Raw genomic sequence first — 7,058 nt, forward strand, 5'->3', positions numbered from 1 at the left:
CAGGCAGGGTGGAGGTGGTCGGCGACGTGGCCGTGTGCGCCAGCACCTGCCTGTCCTCCTGGCACGAGGAGGAAGAAGACCCCCTGCCCCTGGTGGGCTGGGCTGGCTTCCCTCCTCGGCAAGGAAGGCCACGTAAGGTTCTTTCTTCTTCATTTTTTTGTTATTTCCTGTTTTCTAATTTCCGACATTTGTTTTGATTTGTTTTGGCTCCAACCCTAGGCCAAAATATTGAAATCATTTGTGGGGTTTTGTTTGGACTATTTCCAAGTTCCACAAAAAGATTTAGTATTTTTGAAATAACTAAATATTTATAGTTATTTGTTTTGGCAATTTCCAGTGCCTTTTGTGGATTAATTTAAATGTCAAAAGTTATTGAAAATAAAAGTCATCACTGAAATGTTGTTGCCAACATTTATGAGAAAAGATGAACATTTTTAAAAACCATTTTGGGTTCATTAAAAATCACACTTAGTAGAATTTCCTTTAGTGAGGTGAGGTGCTAGGGTTTTGTTAGTCCAAATTTCAAAAACATTTGGGTTTAACATGATGCAAAATGATGATGCAACTAATTGCAACCAATTATTCTAGGGCTGTCACAAGTCACCCCCACTAAACAAGAACCTCGTCCCGAGATTCAAACGTAGTCGGGAAGAGGAAGAGGGAACACTAAACTGTCACAATCTTCATGATCCATTTGCTCCTCTCGAGGACGTTGATTCATCGCACCATGTTGATCTTGACATTTTTGTCTTTGAGGTCTTCATCTAACACGACGACAAGAACAAGAAGACTCTACAAGATTTGATCTCCTCAAAGATCGAGCAACTCAAGATTAACTCATAGAATGAGACGTAGGAACGTCCCTTGAGCTGAGACACAAAACACATAACACGGATGAGAAAATGAGACATATGACAGAGGTTGAATTGGTAGGCAACAAATCCTGGCTTAAAACAGATGGTGGCGAGGTTTCAAGGTAGCGAGGATTAAGTTACCCTTCATACCACAACGGGGCACCTTAGGAAGGTGACTCTTAGAGTTATTCTCCTCAAGTGGCAAAAAGAATTACTTTTGATCCTAAGATCATTAAAACTCTTCATACCAGGGTAAGGAAATTCACAATTAATTGTTGGAGGAATTTGAAAGAATGGCATACTCAGTTGGAAAGAAACTAGAGTTATAGAACAACTCGACGAACGGAAGGCACATTCCAAGTATTACCGAGAATATATCCTAGTGTCTGAGCATGCTCTCAAGAGCTTGAGCATTTCCATATTCATCAAGGTTTACCAACACCCGTGCCAAGGATCCTGGTGACACAACATACTACCATGATGAACAGTGATGGAGGATGCAGATGCAAAGGAAGACAACACTTCCTCAGATTTCACCTTAGCTGTGCCAAGGGAACGAAATCTGGTTGATCGACCGAGAGACATTTAGCACTCCGCTTCTAATGTTCTCCTTGATGTACTAGCACAACCCAATTATAAGTCATGCTTTATATCTAGCACATCAAATATAGACCGGACTTCGGGCTCAAAGGGGATCCATGAGGAACAACTTATAAAATAGGTCATACAAAAACCAAACGGAAGATGGCTAAGATTGCTGATGCAAGATATTATAATATCAAGTCTTCTGGCTAGGTGTGTTAGCCATTTCACCACTTTACCGGGTTACATAGAGACCAATATTATAGTTCTTGGGGAAGTTCCAACCATTATAACTAACTAAGATTCAGCTCCGGTTGGTGCCACGATGCTTCAGACTCAGCATGTCCAAAAAGAAAGTTTGTAACACAAATCGACGAGATAATGTTGCGAGATTGTCAGGAAATGAACGACGGAAGACAACTCCAAAACATGATCTGGATCGCAAGACCCACACGAACACAGTGCCCAAGACTACTGTGAACACATGAAAAGTCTTACAACAAAACACTACCGAGTTCTGGATGGGAACCATCATTGCGGATAACGAAGCCATGTGCAAGTCCGTCTGGTACCTTCAGGAATGGCACTTAACTTCTTTTCCTTGAACAAATCAATCAGTGGCTTGGTGTGCTAGGAGATACATATGGAGTGAAGATGATCAGTCTATCAAACCACAGAATACTTCGCACTTGCATGATTGACTTGGAATGATTCCGAAGAAAACAATTAACTTTTCTCGAATTCACGGCGACAACTTGCACCAGATGCACATGAATTAGAGGAATTCACTTCTTACACCTAACATATACCTCATGGATAGACATGAAGACAATGTCTTAAAAGTTTCCAGCACTAGCTTAATGTCCAACATAGATCATGGAACAAATTAGAATGTTGCCGATGGGCTCAACAACAATTCATCAAGATACCCATATAAATGGATTTCCATAAATATGTGAGCAAGATAATAGCATTGGTCAGATCGAAGAATATAATGGTGTATGCTCAGAGAAATCCATGAGTAAAACACCGCTACAAAAATCTTTGGTTCTGAGTTTGATTTGACGATAGCCCATGCTAAAATCAAAATTGAACAAGATAATATATGCAACAATTGATCACACGAATGAACCGATGGAAATATCATCTTTCTTCAGACTCACACAACAGAAAGATATCCCTTTTAAATGAGTTGAGTTTAGGTGAAGCTTTAATCTTCCAACTCTCCAAGTTGTTGTTTAGCTTAAACAACTAGCTCGGGGTTTCCAACACGGATTCTTGGAGAAGATGGCTTATAAAGAAACCAACTTGATCACGAGCTCTATCATAACAGTCAGGAAACAACCTGGTAATACTTCCGAGAAGATATTCGTAAAATCACGAACCACCGATATATTATTAAGCTCGGGAACAATCTTGCTTTTCAGGGCAAGATGATGTGATCAATAGAGTGAGTGATTGACACAATCCTAACCTATCGATCGAAATGTGCACCATGAAACATGGACTAGGTAGCACACTCAATCTTAGGATGATGATTCAATCACCATCACCATAAGAGTGAAATTATTGTCCATTAGCTACCAGGCAATAGCATTGCTAGGAGTATTGATTTCACACATCATGGTTCAGTTGTCGATATTCCGGTTACAATCAACACGAATACCGAGGGACGAATAATGATAGCGAGAAGTATCGCTACATCAAGAGCTCATAAGAGATGGTGCAATTATCATAACACTCTTGACAAAAAGAGGGTAATACTCCAAGATAGAACAGAACAGAAGCTGGGTTAGCATTTCGATCTGCGGAATACAACTACTTTGACCCAATCCAAGAAATGGATGAGGTACTGGAGTTTGCTTCTCCCAGTCATTCGAGAATAGAACAACTTGACAGACCACAAAATAGAGGACATCGATGACATGAATGCACAACTACTCTTGACTATCCTTCCAATGATGAAGGTCAAAATCCAACTAAAGAGGGGCAACTCAAAAGCACATGATTTTCGGAGTTGTAGAGGCATAGATTAGCATGTCGAACGAGTCCAACATAATTCTTCCAGATAATCCGTGCAGAAGGGCGGAGTTGATAGAGTCACAATATGGAGTGGCGAACTCATTACGAGCACTCTTATTATGATCTTTACTTCACGAAGAACTTTTGATAGAGATGGTCCATGGTGTTGGAAGAATGATATACCACGCACCTTGAGGACTACAACAAGGTTACTAATCATTCTAAAGGAACTAGCAACACTATCAACAGAAGTGAGCAGAATGATCATTGGATTTAGAGACCCAGAAATAGAGTACCTACAAGCTATTTAACATCACGAGATGTTTTTCGAAAATGATGGCCAGAACTATCACACTGGAAGACATACCACACATCTAGACTATAGGGTACTTTTCGGAGTAACATGTTTTCCTAATACTTCAACAAAACATCGAGGTAATAAAGTACCTCAACACAATTATTAGTGTGCTTTGTCCGGCCAAAATACATTGGGAAAAAGGAAGGAATTTGCAATCGCATCAGACTATTTGGGAACTTTGGAAAACTAGGACAACATAACGGCTGTACGGGCATGAATTATGAGGCAACCTGCAAGAAAACTAACAACATAACAATTGAATTCTTATGGAGACACTGATCCAGAAAGACAACAATCTTTCTATAAGTCTCCAACATAGTAACTCGTCATCCTAATGAATAGATGAGAAAGCCTAATTCTTAAACCCCGTAGAATAAAGAAGAGGGTGACTCAGAATAAGAATGACACAAGGAAAGGAGTAAAAAGAGCCTTACGTTCCCTTCCACAAAAATTCCCTTATATAACTAAAGAGTTGCTAGACTCAACATCGACTAGTTTGGCATGGTTATCCTACAGGCAGTTAGGCTCTAATACCAAAGCTGTCGGGACCCCTATCCTAGGTCATAAGAACCCAGCATGTAACACATCACATCACTTTGCGGCCTCACGCACGGTAAACTCCACGGCTGCCACCTTACCTTGGCAGGGACCGTTTGCGTATTTTGGCTCACGTATATGAATGTGTCCCTAGCGTTCGAACGACAAGAACCTGGGTCGACATGACTAGTTATAAACCCAAGCGGTACATCCATACAGGGACATGCATACATAACCCAACAAAGCAGGTGTCAGTCATCAGCGTGTGTAGACGAGTCGTAGCAAGCTACAAGGACTCTATTACACCGCGTGAAATTTCCCCGAGGGGACACACACAACAGCAAAGAAGGATACACGCCGGTCAATCAATGTGTCTAGAGCAGTAGCAAGCTACCAGGGCTCGATAGAAGCACAAAGAGGCATTTCCCTGTAAAGAGTACTACTAAAGGCACACAACTAGGTGTCGAATCCCACACATATAATGCATTTCAAACATACACACATTATGCACGATATGTGTAGATACAACATGGCATCACAACATAACTCTATGACTCAAGCATTTATTAAAGACTCATAAGAATCAACATAGTGTGATATTACAAACAGGGGTCCCATGACCCGACACTCAAGTCATACAAACAACAAGCGGAGGCAATTCATGTCTGGGTACAGACATCTACTAAAAGTGGCTGGAAGAGCCTGAAAAGGTACTACGACCCTACCAAAGGAGCCAGACCTCTGTCTGGGATTCCCAAGCTATTTCGGTCAGCATCAAACACATCGCGTAGAACCTTTTAATGAGTCTAAGTCTTCTCTGCAAAAACATAAATAAAGCAACCGTGAGTACAAGGGTACTCGGCAAGTCTTACATCAGAACTATCTACATATGCATCATGTTTCAATGAAAGGATTGTGGAGTTTGATTGCAGCAAGCCAGCTTTGACTCTTGGCTAACCTGTACTACGACTACAAGTTCTTTCTTTGACGTGGGATAGCGCACACGAGTCCACATATTCACCAATTCAATACACCACTATGGATCCACTCTCGTCTCCCTACGAGAAGGCCTTCCATAGCACTCACACTTATCTTGCATGTTTTAGAGTATCCATTTAAATTGTCTATGTACCATGTAATGTTTCCAAGTAGTCCATATCCGAGGACGTGGCTATTTGAACAGATTGAATCACCCTGCACGGGTATACTTCTTCACACATGCTCCCACCACTTAGTACCATATGCACGTCATGCATCTCGGTAACCTTCAAGCGGAACCAACAGATTGAAGACCCTAGTCCAGGTTTATCACCTATTTGAGACTGAACCCGCAAGGAAGTCCGGCCGAGGTTTCCTCTACGACCCCAAACGATGTGCGCAGGGTTCCCAAGCCCACCATTCGGGTGCCACTTGGTACACCGTGCCACTATGTATCTACCGTAGTGAAGCCTACCCCGTCGGGCAGAGCTAAACACGGCCGCCAACACTTTTCCTACAAACACCAGAAACTAATTGCAACTCCTGGACAGAGATCTAGGCAATTAATAAGCCGAGCGGGGTCATATTTCAGGGCCCAATGCATGGTATTATCTTGTCTTGGATAACATACACAGAACTCAGTTCTTAAGGACGGTCCCAATGAGACAACGCGCCATGTACTCCTACATGGCCTCTCATCGCTACCTTTACCAAATCAGATTCACACCTTTACTCTCACACTGTAGGACATGAACACAACCATTCCGATTCATCATCCAGACGGATCAGACCCGACACGACTCTAAGCATAGCAGGCATTGTAAACAAGCATGGATGAGTAAGCACATCAAGGCTCAAGCAGTTGCTACTCATGCTAAATGGTTTCAACTATTTACTGTGACAAAATCAGGTCATGCAGAGGAATGGGTTCAACTACCGATAACGTGTACAGTTGAATCGTGTTTGTCCTAATGCAGAAAAAGAGGGCAGGAGCGAGAGAGTGGGTTTATATCAATATGCTCAAGGGGGGTTTGCTTTCCTGACACGTCTGAAGATAGCAATGAGTCTTCATCAATGTCAACGATCACATCGTCGGAAACATCGTTTAGCGAGGGGAACAACACCGACGAACAAGACAGAACAACAATTACTTCATGGAAATGCAACATTATGATGCATGCTCAAGACATGAAATGAAAGGTGGCAGGGCTAATGTGGCTATCATTTCTTAAGTTGAAGTTGGTTTGAATTAGGATCCAAACATCACTTCAAGCCGGGTATCTTTCCAAGTACCCTTATAATTGATTCGACCTGATGCTCATAACAAATTGTTCCAACATGTATGGAGTTAGTATTTTGAGGTACTGATTTGCATTGAGCAATGTTTGGTCATAACAATTGAAGTGCAAATCAAATAAGTATCAATTTCCAACTCCAAACTATGTATTAAATTTACCCTATTCATCATTTTGCCTATTTGGTGTTGTTAACTTTTCCAAACATGCATGAAAATGCCATAATCAGATTCTTTGGATTTTTCTGATCCTTTGTCATATATAAATTATTTTCATTGGACTTACATATTATTTTCTATGATTTTTAGAAGTTTTAGGCATTTTCTGGAATTATTTAAAATCTAGAAATGCATTTACTGCATGAGCCATACGTCAGCGTGACCTCAGCAGGTCAAAGGCGCCAGCCCAGGTCAAACCTGGCGGCTGGGCCCC

Source organism: Hordeum vulgare, chromosome 2H (assembly GCF_904849725.1).
Source record: "Hordeum vulgare subsp. vulgare chromosome 2H, MorexV3_pseudomolecules_assembly, whole genome shotgun sequence".
Classification (NCBI taxonomy): Eukaryota; Viridiplantae; Streptophyta; class Magnoliopsida; order Poales; family Poaceae; genus Hordeum; species Hordeum vulgare.